The sequence below is a fragment of the Mustela putorius genome, unplaced genomic scaffold (assembly GCF_011764305.1).
Source record: "Mustela putorius furo isolate JIRA1106 unplaced genomic scaffold, ASM1176430v1.1 tig00000592_pilon_pilon_pilon, whole genome shotgun sequence".
Taxonomy (NCBI): domain Eukaryota; kingdom Metazoa; phylum Chordata; class Mammalia; order Carnivora; family Mustelidae; genus Mustela; species Mustela putorius.
In genome coordinates, this window is record NW_025421426.1 from 7,684,042 (window position 1) to 7,699,699 (window position 15,658).

The window sequence follows — 15,658 nt, forward strand, 5'->3', positions numbered from 1 at the left end:
GACCCTAAGATCAAGAGTCAAATGCTCTATCCACAGAGCCACCCAGGCATGCCCCTCTACTCTTTTTTAAAGTAAACTCTCTCAGAGGCTTGTTTTTTTGTTTGTTTTTTGTTTTATTTTTTTTTTAAGATTTTATTTATTTATTTGACAGAAATCACAAGTAGATGGAGAGGCAGGCAGAGAGAGAGAGAGAGAGGGAAGCAGGCCCCCCGCTGAGCAGAGAGCCCGACGCGGGACTCGATCCCAGGACCCCGAGATCATGACCTGAGCCGAAGGCAGCGGCTTAACCCACTGAGCCACCCAGGCGCCCCTGTTTTTTGTTTTAAAGATTTTATTTATTTATTTGACAGACAGGGATCACAAGTAGGCAGAGGAGGCAGGCAGAGGGAGGGGGAGCACGCTTCCTGCTGAGCAGAGAGCCCAATGCGGGGCTCGATCCCAGAATCCCCGAATCCTGACCTGAGCGGAAAGCAGAGGCTCCAACCCACTGAGCCACCCAGGCGCCCCTCAGCGGCTTGTTTATAGCTACTGTCTCACTCTTTCCCACCCCCGGTGCTCTCCTTGACCCACCCTGATCAGGCTGAAATAAGTATTTGTTTTTTAAAGTGAGTCAGTTTAGTGTAATTAGTAACAGAGCAAGTGGATCCTGGGTAGTAAAAAATACATCCCACTTTATTTTCAAGAACCTAGTCCAAGGGCGCCTGGGTGGCTCAGTCAGCTCAGGTCATGATCCCGGGGTCCTGGAATCAAGCCCCAAGTGGGGCTCCCTGCTCAGTGGGGAGCCTGCTTCTCCCTCTCCCTCTGCCTGCCATTCTGCCTGCTTGTGCTCTCTCTCTCTCTGACAAATAAGTAAATAGAATCTTAAAAAAAAGGGGGGGGGAACCTAGTCCAAGTCCTCAAACATACATAGATAGGGGCCCCTGCCCCAGGACCTTTGCTCCTACCATTCTCACTTCCTAGAACACTCTTCACCCACATACCTGCCTCTCTCTTTCCCTCTCCTCCCTCCCCCCTTTTTGTTTTTTCTTTCCCTCCCTCACGTTTTTTGCTTAAATACCATCTTTTCTGTGAGGTCCCCATCCCCTTCTTCATTTGCCTCCAATTTTTCTTTCTTCCTTTCTTTCATCCATTCATTCCTCGCTCTCTAGTGGGAGGGCATCCAGGGAGGCAGGGATCCCGTCTATTCTGTTCATTTCTGTATCTCCAGCCCCTAGAAAAGTGCGGGCACATAGTAGGCACCGGAAAATACCTACTCAATGAATACATGAAAGCAGAAATGGACCAGCTCAGCAAGCGGACGCTGGCACTGGGAGAACAAGCTGGCCTTTTGCAGCCACTCCAGGAGGCCCAGTCCTGAAAATTCCTCAGCAGGAGTCTTGGGAAGGTCAAAAGGTGAAAGTCTGGATTGTTCTCAGCTGCGGCTTTCCCCATCTTTACCCTTTTACCCCAGCCCCCTGAGCTCCCCGGGGCCCGGTCCACCGCCCTTCCTTTACATTCCTCAGCTCTGAAGTCCCCACCCCCTTTCAACACCCGGAGTTCTTTCGGAGGACGGAATGGACTGAATAATATTTTCCGTGTTCAAAACGAGGCCGAAGCATGCCGGTGACTCACGCTGGAGAGCAGGGCGCCCCGCCGGGGGAGCGTGGCGCTGTTTCCAGAACGCCCACCAGGGGGCGCCAGGCCTCCACGGAGTCGAACGCAGGCCGCTCCGCGGGGCGTTGGTGTTCCCCGCGAGGGAGACGGGAAGGCTTTTGGCGGCCGCAGTCCCGGGAGTGCCGCGCGGGTTCGGATGTGAGCTCGATCAGTGGTTCCAGAGCTCGCTATGGCGTCTGCAAAGGGATGGATGGCGCCGGGGTTGCCCTGCTTTTAGTTCTGTTCAAACCCAGCACTTCGGCAGCTTTCTGGATGCATGACCCTGGACGTGTCACTTCACTTTGGGGAGCCTATGTGACTGCCTCCGTGAAACAGTGGTAATAGTGGGACCCCATTGCTGTGAGGATGCCAGGAGAAGCACTTTGCAGGCTCTGAGGACTGATCTGAAGGGGGACTTGGTGAACCTCATTATAATCAGCTAACAGCAGTGGTTCTCAAGTGTGTTCCCTGGACGGACAGCAGCAGCAGCAGCCACACCTGGCCTGAAATGCAAATTATTATCCCTACCCAGACCTAAGCTCCCTGTCACCCCATCAGACCTTTTTCTTAAACCAGGGGGTGGGGGTGGGTCCCTCAGTCATTGCTTAAGGGGATTCTGATGGGACTCTGGTTGATTTACAGAGGTAAAGAGATTTACCCCAATTCACAGCCTTTGAGAAGGAGAGCTGGGATTGAGGGGGAGAGAAGCACATCCGTTTACTAACTGCAAAGCTGCAGTCCTGACTTGGGGTGTAATGTGTATGTGTACACACGCACACCTCTTTAGTGGCTGAAATTTAGAAATGCCCCCCCCCCTTTTTAAAGATTTTATTTATTTATTTGACAGAGATCACAAGCAGGCAGAGAGGCAGGCAGAGAGAGAGGAGGAAGCAGGCTCCCTACTGACCCTGGGATCATGACCCGAACCAAAGGCAGAGGCCTAACCCACTGAGCCATCCAGGCGCCCCAGAAATGCCCTCTTTGAGAGGTGCCTGACTTGGTCAGTCAGTAAAGCACGGGCCTTTTGATCTCTGGGTTATGAGTTTGAGCCCCACAATTGGGTGTAGAGATTATTTTAAAATAAAATCTTTTTTTTAAAATGCCCCCTTTGGGGCACCTGGGTGGCTCAGTGGGTTAAAGCTTCTGCCTTCGGCTCAGGTCATGATCTCAGGGTCTTGGGATCAAGTCCCGCATTGGGCTCTCTGCTCAGCAGGGAGCCTGCTTCCCCCTCTCTCTCTGCCTGTCTCTGCCTACTTGTGATCTCTCTCTCTCCGTCAAATAAATAAAATCATAAAAAAAAAAAAAAAAAAGGCCCCCTTTGAGTTCTCTTTAGAGCTAGTCTAAAGCTTTTAGTCCTCAAGAACAATGGTTCTCAATCTAGCTGCACATTAGAATCAGCTGAGCTCCTTGAAAAGCATATCAAGGCCTGGGCCTATCCCCAGACCAATTAATCCAGAATTTCTGGAAGCATCTGTACCATGTTGCTATTTATAAGAAAGCCTCCGTGTTTGGTAATGAGGAAAGTGCTGGGCTCGGAGAGGCCCGGGGTCAGAGCCCGCTTCGGCTACGCTCCCAGCCTGGTTTCTTCATCTGCAGAATCAGTATTGCAACAGGAGCTTCCACTGGGTCTGTAAACTACAGACAGCGCTTGGCCTGGGGCGTGGCTCTGGGCAGAAATGGTAAAAGGAGCAGCAAACTGAGAGGCATTTGCGGTCTGCTGTGCACAGGGCAAATCCCAGTGTGAGGTCCCTTACTAGAACCCCTCTTCATAGCCGAGGACCCAGAGACTCTGGAACACTAAATGTCAGTGGACCGGCCACTTCCTGGTCAGTCACAGTCAGGACTCATCAGCCCTGGACAGAAAAGCAGAATGAGGCCTGGAGGCTTCCAGAACCAGCATTTAAGGAGGCACACACTCTCAGGGGCCTGCCTGTGCCACGTGGGCGCCTGACAGCCAGTGCCTCCTTAAATGTGGGGCCCCCGAGCCTTGCTGGCCTCCCCCTTGTCCCCTTGCTCAAAGAGTTGCTGCAGCTGATCTCAGAATGAGGGACGGGGTCTGTCCAGGCTGACTTACAGAAAAGCATACATCCTGTTACAGCAACAGAATTGCCTTCCCCTTACGAAGAGATCAAATACCTCAACACAGAAATGCATGCTGGAGGAAGTGAGTTAATGATTAATCAGCAATTTACCTCGGGCATGAAGTGTAGCCACTGGAAGAAGTTGAGATTCTGGGCCTTCCTGGCAAACTTTTCAAAGGAATACATAAAGGCACAGCGAGCCCTATATACCTACCCGTGAGTTCAGGGGTCTGTGGAGAAAACAAAGGAATCCCACAGCTCCCATCTGCGCTCAAGAATTTCTTGAAATTACAGCGAAAAGCAGATTAATTTGGAGAACTCACATGTGGATTGGGTGTAGTTAGACACTCTAAGTCCCTCTGATTTACCCATACACACAGATCTACACCTTTTGCAAAGGAAAGTGTGATAAATAATTTTTTTTAAGATTTTATTTATTTATTTATTTGACAGCGAGACAGAGATCACAAGTAGGCAGAGAGGCAGACAGAGAGAGAGGAAGGGAAGCAGGCTCCCTGCTGAGCAGAGAGCCCCATGCAGGGCTTGATCCCAAGACCCTGGGATCATGACCTGAGCTGAAGGCAGAGGCTTAACCCACTGAGCCACCCAGGCGCCCCAAATAACATTTTATTTCTAAATAGGTATATTTCCCGAAACAGGCATACATTTGCACAGCACAAAACCAAAGGATTCAGAAGAGCGGAGTGAAGTCCCTCCTCAGGGGCTTCCCGAGCCCCCCCACGCCCAGGCTCACAGCCCCCGAAACAACATCTTTATGCACCTCCCGGGACTATTCTGCCCATTCTATGCGGATATGAATTTTGTAACCGAGTCTGTCCACCAACCCCCTCACTCGAGCCTGTGACTCTCAGGAAAGGAGTAATGGACACTTGTCTCCATGGGTCCCTGGGTCAGCCTGGGTCCCAGTGTGCCTCTCCCAGAGCAGCTCTTTCCTACGGTGGCCAACTGCCCCAGTTCCCCCAGGACTGACGGGGCCTCAGGATGTGGGATTTCAGTTTTAGAAAACTGAAACAGGGGTGCCTGGGTGGCTCAGTGGGTTAAGTGTCCGATTCTTGATTTTAGCTCAGGTCCCGATTTCAGGATTGGGAGATGGAGCCTGGAGTCGGGCTCTGCACTGGGGGTGGGGCCTGCTGGAGATTCCCTCTCTCCCTCTCCCTCTGCCCCTCCCTGCTCAAGCTCTCTCTCAACAAAAACAGCTAAAAAACAAAATACTGAAACAATCCCAAGCAAACCAGGAGAAATAGGTCTTCCCAGGCCAGGTGTCTAGTGTGATGCTAACGATTAAAGATGCATATTTTGGGACAACTGGGTGGCTGAGTGGGTTAAAGCCTTTGCCTTCGGTTCAGGTCATGATCCCAGGGGCCTGGGATCGAGCCCTACATCCAGGGCAGCCTGCTTCTCCCTCTTCCACTCCCCCTGCTTGTGTTCTCTCTCTCACTGTGTCTCACTCTGTCAAATAAATAAATAATTTTTTTTAAAGATGCATATTTTGCATACAGTTTATCTCTAAATAATAATTCTTCATACTAGAGCTCCAAGAAACAGTCATTTCGTTCCAAGGGGAAAGCAGAGCAGCCAGCAGCATTGGACCCGCTGAGGGACAGCAGCCACTCTGAACTGTGGGGTCAAGCAGGGGTTTCTCAGGAACCAGAACGGTGTATGATTTACACTTAACATGCTGACATCAGAATGGACTTGCCCAGGTAAGCTGCTTTCTAAATCGGGTGGCGGCCCCATTGCAGTAAGCGCCAGATGGCCCGGAAACAGTCATTGGAATGTCAGCTTTTTGCCTCCCAACAGCCACCAGAAAAACCTGTTATTCAAGCAGAACCTGTGTTGAGAGTCCTCCTGTCTCAGAAGGGGGAAGTCAAGGGAGCACGGGGCTTGGGGGCTAGCACGGAGGGCTTGCAAGACAGGTCTCGTGAGAGGGGACTGGTGCCGATCAGCAGTTTCACTTAATAGCTTTGGACCAGTGGGCCCAGCAAAGTGAGTCTTGACCAGCAACTTATTAGCCTTGATAAACAAGCTATTTTGGTGGGTTCCCCGTTCCCCCGTTGCGGGAGCAAGCATTTCCGGGAGCAGGTGGCTCCCTCCCAGACTCCTTTAGCCCCAGGGCAGGAAGGTGTGTCGATTTCAGCCTTGCCTGACCCTCAGCCGGGCTTCCTGTCTCCCAGCAGGGAGAGTCCCCACCTCACTTGGTCCTTTCCATTTTCTGGCTTGGCCATCCCCAGAGGCTGAGTGAGCTTGTCTGTCTGGTCGGTGCCAGGCCATCCCCTCATCCTCCTGGTCCCAGCCTGGAAACCCTCAAGGAGACTAGCACCTTGATACTTAGGAGGGAGTTAAGCAGCTTCTCTGCTTCCTTGCTCAGGAAGGAAAGGAAGGAAGACAGTCCCAGAGACCAATCCACCCCCCCCCCCCGCCACCTTCTGGTCAGTGATGACGTCAGAGCCCCATGGCTGAGCGGGGCATACCTTGGTCACATGGCCATGCCTAGCAGCCGGGTCTGTGCACTGAATTTAATTAATTTATTTAATTAGGGTTTTTTTTTTTTTTTTTAAGTAAACTCTGCCACATGTGCGGTTTGAACTCACGACCCTGAGATCAAGCGTCCCAACCTGTCCTGGCTAGGCCAGCCAGGACAGCCCAGGTCTGTGCACTTCAGAGGTGACCATCTGGGATGGGGAGACTGACATTCTAGAAATGATCTCCCCAAGGAATCTATTCTTATAAATGTGGTAAGTGCTAGGAAAAAAAAGGAGTAAAGGGTGATTAAAACTGGAGGGGGGGTTGCTAATCTATTTGGGGGAGGCAAGAGAAGGCTCTTCTGGGATAATAACATTGAAGTTGAGGGGCCTCTGGTGGCTCAGGTCATGATCCCAGGGTCCTGGGATCAAGGCCCGCATGGGACACGACACCCTACTCTGCGGGAAGCCTCTCCCACTCCCCCTGCTTGTGTTCCCTCTCTCACTGTGTCTCTCTCTGTCAAATAAATAAATAAAATCTTAAAAAAAAAAACAAAACACTGAAGTTGAGAATTAGGTGAGTCAGTAATAGGCTCAAAGGGAAGCAAAGTGGGGTAATATTCAGAGGAAAAAGCCGGAAGGTTATGCAGAAGGAAGGAGCCTGGGCTCAATTTCAGACACTAAAAATGAAATGAGGGACGCCTGGCTGGCTCAGTTGGAAGAGCATGTGACTCTTGATCTCGGGGTCGTGAGTTCAAGTCCCACTGGGTGTAGCAATTACTTAAAAATAAATAAATATAACTTAAAAAAAAAAAAAAAAGAAAAGAAAAGAGAAACTAAAACTAGCCCGAGACTCAGGGGAGTCTGACAGAGGCCAGCAGGACTCCTGATAGCTGGTCCCATGGTCAAGACCAGTGGTTTATGGTACAGGGGCGGCCCACGGAGTAGCCATGCAGACTCTCGCCTGTTTGATGTGTTTTAGAAATGAATTCAGTTTAATATATTTTTTTAAGATTTTGGGACGCCTGGGTGGCTCAGTTGGTTAAGCAGCTGCCTTCGGCTCAGGTCATGATCCCAGCGTCCTGGGATCGAGTCCCGCATCGGGCTCCTTGCTCGGCAGGGAGTCTGCTTCTCCCTCTGCCTCTGCCTGCCTTTCTGTCTGCCTGTGTTCACGCTCTCTCTCTCTCTCTGATAAATAAATAAATAAATAAAATTATTTAAAAAAAAAAAAAGATTTTATTTATTTATGAGAGAGAGCGAGAGCGAGCACAGGCAGACAGAGTGGAAGGCAGAGTCAGAGGGAGAAGCAGGCTCCCCGTGGAGCAAGGAGCCCAATGTGGGACTCGATCCCAGGACGCCGGGATCATGACCTGAGCCGAAGGCAGCGGCTTAACCAACTGAGCCACCCAGGCGTCCTCAGTTTAATATTTTTAAAAAGTAGTTTTCCATAAAAAAAAAAAAATCAGGGGTGCCTAGGTGGCTCAGTGGGTTAAAGCCTCTGCCTTCAACTCAGGTCATGATCCCAGGATCTTAGGATTGAGCCGAAGGCCACTGAGCCACCCGGGTGCCCCAGTAGATTTGGTTTTAACTTCTGCTGTCACTCCTTACCCTGTAGGACCCCTGCAAGCATTTCAGTTCTGGACCCCAAGGCTGGGCCTCGCAGACTGTATTAAGAATTTGGGAAGGGAGGGGCGCCTGGGTGGCTCAGTGGGTTAAGCCTCTGCCTTCAGCTTAGGTCATGATCCCAGAGTCCTGGGATCGAGCCCCATATCGGGCCCTCTGCTCAGGGGGATCCTGCTTTCTCCTCTCTCTCTCTCTCTGCCTGCCTCTCTGCCTATTTGTGATCTCTCTCTGTCACATAAATAAATAAAATCTCAAAGAAAAAAAAAAAGAAAAAAAAAGAATTTGGGAAGGGAGGTATCTGGGTTGCTCAGTTGTGACGCGTCTGCCTTCCGCTCAGGTCGTGATTCCAGGGTCCTGGGATCAAGTTCCGCATCGGGCTCCCTGCTTGGCGGGGAGCCTGCTTCGCCCTCTCCCACAACCCCTCCTTGTATTTCCTCTTTCGCTGTCTCTCTCTCTGTCAAATAAATAAAATATTTAAAAAAAAAAAAAGAGGGGCGCCTGGGTGGCTCAGTTGGTTAAGCCGCTGCCTTCAGCTCAGGTCATGATCCCAGCGTCCTGGGATCGAGTCCCACATCAGGCTCCTTGCTCCGCAGGGAGCCTGCTTCTCCCTCTGACTCTGCCTTCCACTCTGTCTGCCTGTGCTTGCTCTCGCTCGCTCTCTCTCTGACAAATAAATAAATAAAATCTTTAAAAAAAAAAAAAAAGAAAAAAAAAAAAAGAAAAAGAATTTGGGAAGTGATCCAAGGGGGCGCCTGGCTGATTCAGTCAGTAGAACATGGGACTTTTGATCTCAGGGTCATGAGTTCAAGCCCCATGTTGGGTGTAGAGCTTACTTTAAAAAATATATATATATTTTTTGGAAGAGGTCCTAAGTGCAGTGAGAAGACGGGGAAGGCTTTTCAGGGCGGGAGAAACATGGCGGTTGGGTGGCTCTGGCTACCCAGAGAGAAGGTACAGAGGTTGGAGGACAGGAGCGGATGTCAGTGGAGCAGGAAGGTAACCGCACGGAGAACTCGGCGCTGGGGAAGGTGGTGCTGTCCGGGGCAGGGGCAGCAGATGGGGAAGAGGCTCAGACGCCCTGTTCAGAGCTGGGTTGCTTTTGGTTTTGTTCGGCTGAAAGCAACCGAAATGCACTCTCTCAGGGTTCTGGAGTCCGGACCTCTGAAATCAGTGCCCCGGGTTGAAATCAACATGTCCGCGGCTCTGTGCTCCCCCTGCAGGAACGAGGTGAGACTCCGTTCCTGCTCCCTCCTTCCTCTGGCTTCCTTAGCTTATGGCCACATCATTCTGGTCTTGGCCTCATGATCACATCACCTTCTTTCCTCTGGTCCCCATCTTACAAGGAAGGATATGCGTGACTGCATTCAGGGCCCGCTGGCTAATCTCGGGCAGTGTCCCTTTCTGTCTCCCCTCGTAGCTTAACCACACGGGCAATAGCCCGTTTTCCAGGTAAGATAGCCTTAACAGTTCTGGTGTCTTTGGGGGTCACAAGTCAGCTTGAATACTTCCCCACTCTGAACCTGGATTTCTTTCTTTCTTTCTTTCTTTAAGATTATTTGGGGGGGGGGGGTACCTGGGTGGTTCAGTGGGTTAAGGCCTCTGCCTTCAGCTCAGGTCCTGATCCCAGGGTCCTGGGATCAAGTCCCACTTCGGGCTCTCTGCTTGACAGGGAGCCTGCTTCCCTTCCTCTCTCTGCCTGCCTCTCTGCCTGCTTGTGATCTGTCAAATAAATAAATAAAATCTTAAAAAAAAAAAAAAAAAGTCCACCATCATGGTAAGAGAGTTATATTTTAAAAATAAAAAATAAAAATAAAGTTTTTTTTTTTTTTTAATTGAACCTGGATTTCTTCCCCTGTAAAATGTCACGCAGAGCTCTGTGTATTTGGAGAGCAGGGGCCAGACGGGAGAAGCCCCCCCCACCGTGGTTTGCATGGGCGGCCCCCACCCTTCACAGCTCCCCCACGGCTCCCTTCCCTCCAACAGGCTCTTGCTCACTCACTTCTGGAAATGCATCCCCTGCTCTGCAATGAGCCAGACACTGTCGTAGGCCCTCGGCCCACAGCAGGGATCAAAACAGGTAGCAACCCTGATGCCCTCAGAGCAGGTTAGCAGACTGGAAACAGCTCCCCCGGGTAGGACAGGTGGTGGTAAGTGGCTTCGTCTGCTGGGGCTGCCATCGCAAAGGGCCACAGACTAGGTGGCTTAAAACCACAGAAATGAATTATCTTCCCGCCCTACAGACTGGAAGTCCAAGATCAATGTGTCTGTTGGCAGGGTTGTTTCCTTCTGAGGGCTCTTGGGGAAGGATCAGTCCCAGGCCTCTCTCTTCTGCTCCTACACACCAGCTGGGGCGTCTCGTCACGTTATCTTCCCCCAGAAGATACCCTTCCTTCCCTGTGTCCGAGTCTGCTGTGCTTACAAGGATACCTGTAGTCCTGGGTTAAGGCCTACCCTCATGACCTCACTTTTTTTTTTTTAAGATTTTCTTTATTTATTTGATAAAGAGAGACACACCAAGAGAAAGGGAACACAGCAAAGGGAGTGGGAGGAGAAGCAGGCTTCCCACTGAGCTGGGAGCCCAATGTAGGGCTCCATCCCGGGACCCTGGGATCATGACTTGAGCCAAAGGCAGACACTTAAGTGACTGAGCCACCCAGATGCCCTAAATAAATAAAATCTTTTTTTTTTTTTTTTTTTTAATAAATAAAATCTTTAATTTATCTATTTGACAGAGAGAGACACAGTGAGAGAGGGAACATAGGCACTGAGAGTGGGAGAGGGAGAAACAAGCTTCCTGCCTACCAGGGAGCCCGATGCAGGCTTGATTCCAGGACCCTGGGATCATGACCTGAGCCAAAGACAGATGCTTAATGACTGAGCCACCCAGGCACCCCTAAATAAATAGAATTAAAAAAAAAAAAAGTGTTTGAGGGAAGAACATGCCAAGGAGAGCAAGTGACAAGTGCAAAGGCCCTGGAGCCCTGAGGGTTGTGATGTGAAGACAGATAAATGGAGGTGCATGGTGAGCTGGACAAGGTGAGAGGGAGTTGAGATCAGAGAGTGGGGCTTGGGGGCACACATTCTGTAGGGTTTGTGGGTGGGGCATGCTAATGGTTTTTGTTTCTGGATCAATAAAGTCAATAAAGCATGCTGTTTTTAATCTCAGGCTCATGAGTTCAAGCCCCACATTGGATGTAGAGCTTACTTTAAAAAAGTGCTTTGGGGGCGCCTGGGTGGCTCAGTGGGTTAAAGCCTCTGCCTTCGGCTCAGGTCATGATCCTAGGGTCCTGGGATCGAGCCCCGCATCGGGCTCTCTGCTCTGCAGGGAGCCTGCTTCCTCCTCTCTCTGCCTGCCTCTCTGCCTACTTGTGATCTGTCTCTGTCGAATAATTAAATAAAATCTTTAAAAAAAAAAAAGTGGTTTGTTTCTGAATTTGTGTAGACTTCTTTCTTGAAGCCTTTGTCAGGTTCTCTTTAGGGTCATAAGTGAACCTAAGTAAGCTCTCATTTCAGGCTGCAAAATCTTCACAGTATTTTTGCTGGATGCAGCCAGCTTTCAAAAATTTTTTGTAAATCATTTACTGATGTGAAACTCCACACAACATTTTATTTTATTTAAAGATATTATTTATTTATTTGACAGACAGAGATCACAAGTAGCCAGAGAGGCAGGCAGAGAGAGAAAGCAGGTCCCTGCTGGGCAGAGTGCCCGATGCAGGGCTTGATGTGGGGCTCGATCCCAGGACCCTGGGATTATGACCTGAGCTGAAGGCAGAGGCTTTAACCCACTGAGCCACCCAGGCACTCCCCTCCACACAACATTTTAAAGGGAGCCATTCAGTGTCACATAGGACGTTCCCAGCTCTGTGCACCAACTACTGCGCCCAGCTCTGAAACTTCTCCATCACCCCAAAGTCATGGTGAAGATTCAGACTTCACTCCCAGTGGGCTGGGAGACCCAGGAGGACTCTGAGCTGAGGAGGGATGAGATCTGACGGTCACCCTGTCACAGAGAACAGACCGTGGCCTGACCAGGGGTAGAAGCGTGGTTCTGTCAAGTAGGCTGGTTGGGCTACCCAGCAGGTGGAGGAAGCCGGGCTTTGGGGGTTTTGCGGGTGGCTTGGACTCCTGCTCCACAGAGTGTGGGGAGGGTGCCCCGGAGCTGCCAGATTCCGATTTATTTAGAAATGAGGCCTGGGGGGTGGCTCAGTGGGTTACTCTCTCTCTCTCAAATCAATAAAATCTTAAAAAAGAAATACATCACATACACACACACACACACACACACACAATCTTAAGAAATTAAAAAATAGAAATGAGGCCTCAGGCTCTGCTGATAGGTGTGGCAGTGTGTGTGGGGATCTGTACACACGTACCTGCGCACATGCCTTCTTGCAGTCACACCTACCTCCAGGCAAAGATAGGGACACCTGGGTGGCTCAGTCGTTGACAGTCTGCCTTCAGCTCAGGCCATGATCCCAGTGTCCTGGGATCGAGCCCTGCATCAGGCTCCCTGCTCACTGGGGAGCTTGCGTCTCCCTCTCCAGCCTGCTTCTCTCTGTCCAGCTCCCCCAAGCTTGTGTTCCCTCTCTTGCTATCTCTGTCAAATAAAGAAATAAAATCTTAAAAAAAAAAAAAAAAGTCAGACCTTCGTTGACTGAGCCACAGGGGCCCATGACTTATTTTATAACTGCAAGTGTGTAGGACGCCTGGGTGGCTCAGTCGGTTAAGCTGCTGCCTTCAGAATCCTGGGATCGAGTCCCATGTGGGATTCCTTGCTCGGCGGGGAGCCTGCTTCTCTCTCTGCCTCTGCCTGCTTATGCTTTCTCTCTCTCTCTCTCTGACAAATAAATAAATACATAAAATCTTTAAAAAAAAATAATAAAATGACTACAAGTGTGTGCTCCTAACCCCCTTCACCTATTCCACCCATCCATCCCCACCCAGGCCTTTTTTTTTTTAAAGATTGTATTTATTTATTTGACAGAGAGACGGTCAGTGAGAGAGGGAACAAGCAGGGGGAGTGGAAGAGGGAGAAGCAGGCTTCCCAGTGAGCAGAGAGCCCAATGTGGAGCTCGATCCCAGGACCCTGGGATCATGACCTGAGCCGAAGGCAGAGGCTTTAACCCACTGAGCCACCCAGGTGCCCCAATAAATAGAATCTTTAAAAAAAAAAAAAGTTGTGGTAAAACATACCACATATGTAATATACATACGAAATATACATAATAACCATACATAATATAAACTTACCATTTTCCCCATTTTAAGTGTACAGTTCTGTGGATAAGTATATTCACATGGTTGTACCACTGGCACTACTGCCCTTTTCCAGAACCTTTCCACCTTCCCAGAGGGAAACTCCACAGGGATCAGATGTTAGCCCCCCATCCCCCCTTCTTCCAGGCTGGGCCACCACCCTTCACTAGCCATCCCTGTGGACTTGTCTATCTCGGTGCCTGCTGTGAGCGGACGCATGTGGCCTCTGTCCTTCTGTGTCTGGCTTCTGTCTCCTAGAGTAACCCTGCCAAGACTCACCTGTACAGGAGCGGAGCTCCCAGACTCTCAGGCACCTCCTGCAGTCTGACCACTGACCTGCCCACCCCCTCCCCCTTAGTATCCGCAAGAACCACATTCACATCCCGATTCTCTCCTTTACTTGCTGGGTAACGCTGGATGAACTTCCTTGAGCCTCAATTTCCCCATCTCTAATCAGACACAACAATGCCTCTTATCTTAGGGGTTCATTCTGATATTTACATGAGCCCATGCGGCTTTGCCCAGACCCTGATGCCACTGGAGAGTAAATCAGATGTTATCATTGTCATAGGCTTGGACATCCAAGCTCACCCAATTTTTTTTTTTTTAAGATTTTATTTATTTATTTGAGAGAAAGATCACAAGTATGCAGGGAGGGAGGCAGAGAGAGAGAGGGAGGAGGAAGCAGGCTCCCCTTGGAGCAGAGAGCCTGATGTGGGGCTCCATCCGAGGACCCTGGGATCATGACCTGAGCTGGAGGCAGAGGCTTTAACACACTGAGCCACCATGGCGCCCCCCCCACCCAATATTTTGTTTAAAAAGAACATTCTGGGGCTCCTGGTGGCTCAGATAGTTAAGCATCTGCCTTCAGCTCAGGTCATGATCTCCATGATCTCAATCCTGAGATCGAGCCCCATGTCGGGCTCCAAGTTCAGCAGAGAGTCTGCTTCTCCCTCTCCCTCTGCCTCTCCCCCCTGCTTGTGCTCTCTCTGTCTCTCAAATGAATAAAAATCTTAAAGAAAAAAAAATAGCATTCTATATGTGCTACTCACTAGGCAGCACCCACATATACTGTCACTCTTTTTATCCTCTGGCTTTGTAAGTCAGTTCTCATACTGACGTTTGACTTCACCTCTTCCCATTAGATTCTAGGTTTTTTGAGAAATAGCTCTCTGTGTGCCCTGAGGGCTGAACGTTGAACTAATATAGTGGGGGATTGACAAATACCTATTCTGCTAATGAACAGTTAAATCCTATCCCTCCTGCTGTCTTCCCAGCAGGACAGACCCATCTCTGTCAGGAGGAGGCACATCTGTTCCTTAGAATGTCTAGCCCCGGGCTGGGGAATTCCTCCCTAAGGACCCAGCCACCTCAGGTCTCACGCCCTGTGCACTGTCACCCAAATCTTCCCCCATCCCAATACACACAAAATGAAGCTCCTAAAAAATCGCCTACTTTTTTTTTTTAAGAGATTTTATTTATTTATTTGACAGAGAGAAAGAGATCACAAGTAGGAAGAGAGGCAGGCAGTGAGGGGGGTGGGTAGCAGGCTCCCTGCTGAGCAGAGAGTCCGATGCGGGATGCGGGACTCCATCCCAGGACCCTGAGATCATAACCCGAGCCGAAGGCAGAGGCTTTAACCCCCTGAGCCACCCAGGTGCCCCAATAATACCAAATTTTAAACAGACACACCCCTTTGCTGGTATTTTCAGCAAAGCTTAAATACACAGAGACCCGTCGAGCCAGCAATTTCACTTCTAGGGAGTTTTCCTGTGGGCAACCTTTGCCCAAGACAGAGGAATAAGTATATTTATTGTTGTGTTGTTTGTAATAGCCAAAGACTACAAATGCCTGAATGTCCCTCAGTAGGAGATGGTTAAATGAATGATGATACACAGTGCAATGGACACTCCACAGCCATTTAAAAAGAATAAAACAGGGGCGCCTGGGTGGCTCCGTCGGGGTAGCGTCCAGTTCTTGATTTCAGCTCAGGTCGTGATCTCAGGACGTGAGTTCAAGCCCCGAGTCGGGCTCTGAGCCCAGTGTGAAGTCAGCTTGAGATTCTGTCTTCTTCTCCCTCTGCCCCTCCCACTCATGCACGCTCTCTCAAATAAATAAATCTTTAATACAGAAATAAAATAAAATGGGGCGCCTGGGTGGCTCAGTGGGTTAAACCGCTGCCTTCGGCTCAGGTCATGATATCAGGGTCCTGGGATCGAGTCCCGCATCGGGCTCTCTGCTCAGCAGGGAGCCTGCTTCCCTCTCTCTCTCTCTCTTTCTGCCAGCCTCTCTACCTACCTGTGATCTCTCTCTGTCAAATAAATAAATAAAATCTTTTAAAAAAAAATTCTGTATTTTAATTTTTACAACATACATGCATTTCCTATTCAAAATAAATGTTAGGGGTGCCTGGCTGGCTCAGTGGGTTAAAACCTCTGCCTTTGGCTTGGGTCATGATCCCAGGGTCATGGGATCAAGCCCCACATCTGGCTCTCTGCTCAGTGGGGAGCCTGCTGCTTCCTCTCTCTCTGCCTGCCTCTCTGCCTGCTTGTGATCTCTGTCTGTCAAATAAATAAATAA